The following is a 1,780-nucleotide window of genomic DNA, read 5'->3' on the forward strand; positions in this document are numbered from 1 at the left end:
GTGGGCGGCGGACGACGACGACGAGGAGCTCCCCGACCTGCAGATGGCCAAGGCGGTCGGCGGCGACAAGCCGGAGCTGTGAACAGCGTCTCTTCACACGTGCAGCTGCGAACAGGCGCTCGGCGGCGACAAGTTCGAGGCCAAGCCGAAGCCGGAGGAGCGCGCCCCCCCCGGCGGCGACGCGCGGCCGCGGCCGTTTGAGCGGCGCGACCGCCCCCCGAACCCCGACGGCGAGGGGTGGGAGCGGCATCCTCTGGGAGGGCGGCCCGCCGATGGCCCGCCGTCGCGCGGCGGCGACAGGTGGAGAGAGCGGCCAGACACCCGCACCGTGAAGCGGCGCCCCCCCCGCACGAAGCGTGTCGGGAGCCTCCCTCTGCAGGTGGACCTCCGACCCGCGCGACCGCGGCCCGCCGCGCGAAGGCCCTCCGCCGCGCCGTGATGGCCCGCCCGGGCGCGACTTTGGGGAGATGCGCCGTGGCGGCGACGAGCGCGGCCCGCCGCAGCGGGGCGGGTTTGGAGGAGGCGACCGCGGCCCGCCGCAGCGCGGCGGGTTCGACGAGCGCGGCCCTCCCCGCCGCGGCTTCGAGGACGGCCGCCCCGCGGGCGGCAAAGGCGACGGCCCGCCGCCTCGCCGTGGCTTCGACGACCGCGACCGGCCGCCGCCGCGCCGCGACGGTCCGCCGCCGCGCCGCGACGAGGGCAAAGGCGACCCAGAGCGCTCCTGGCGGCGCTAGAGGGGCGGCGCCACGGGTCGGTGCCAGAGGGCGGCGTCGTCCGCCTCGCCCGCTGCATCTTGACAGCCGCCGCTTGCGTTTGCGCTGGTGTCGCCCGTTCCGCTAGCTCCCTCGGCGAGGGCCCGGCCGCGCTCCCCCGCCCCCCCGCGGGCGCTCTTTCGGGAGGGAGGGGCGCGACCTCAGAGACACATCCCCATCATACACACCCACTCCCCGACCCCCTCGAGGCTCGAGCCCGTCCTTTACCTGCCGTGGGGCTGACCGAGCCGCTCGCTCTGTTGCGATCTCCACGCTGCGCACTGGTGTCGTTGAGCAGAGTCGTTTTTCGTGCCGGGCTGGGATTGAAGATACGGATTTCCAAGGAAACGAGAGGTTGCGGGGGCACGCGGGGGGAAAGAATTTTACAACAAAACTCGCTCGCACAACACTGGGCACGGGACTGGCGCGCACTGGCACTAACACAGGTACACCACGGGAGCCGCCTAAAGCGACTCCTGCGAGGGTGGCGAGGCACTTAGCTCCGTGCACCCGCCCACCCCCGCCACAGGCAAGCTCATTCACGACCTGCTCTGCGATGGCCGTGTGAAGAATGACTGAGATGCGCTGCTTCTGCAGCCCCAGCCAGCTCTTGGTGGTCCAAGTCACCTCATCGAGGTACTGGGCCCGCGTCAGCTTGTTCTGTAGCACGTCCGCCGCCCTCCGGAGGATCTCACGGACCCCCTTTCCGAACCCGCCGAACGATTCGAACAGCAGCAGCTGCACTTCGACGCCCTTGTCTTCCCTGGCGTAGCGATAATCCCCGCCGTAGGACGGTATGCGGCGGTCGCCGCCCATCACCCTGCCCCCCCTGGTATGCCAGCGCCCAGTCCCTTGCCCTCTCTCGCCCTTGCTCTTCTTGACCTCTCCCCCTCCCCCCCCGTACCCCTCCCCCTCCCCCCCCCCCTCCTCCTCTCCCCCTCCCTCTCCCTGCCCCCCACCTCCCTCTCCCTCCTCGCAGTAGGGCCCATGCCCCATGACCATGTTCCGGTAGAAGATTCAGTGTGCCA

The sequence above is a fragment of the Emiliania huxleyi genome (assembly GCF_000372725.1).
Source record: "Emiliania huxleyi CCMP1516 chromosome Unknown EMIHUscaffold_201, whole genome shotgun sequence".
In the NCBI taxonomy this organism is placed as follows: domain Eukaryota; phylum Haptophyta; order Isochrysidales; family Noelaerhabdaceae; genus Emiliania; species Emiliania huxleyi.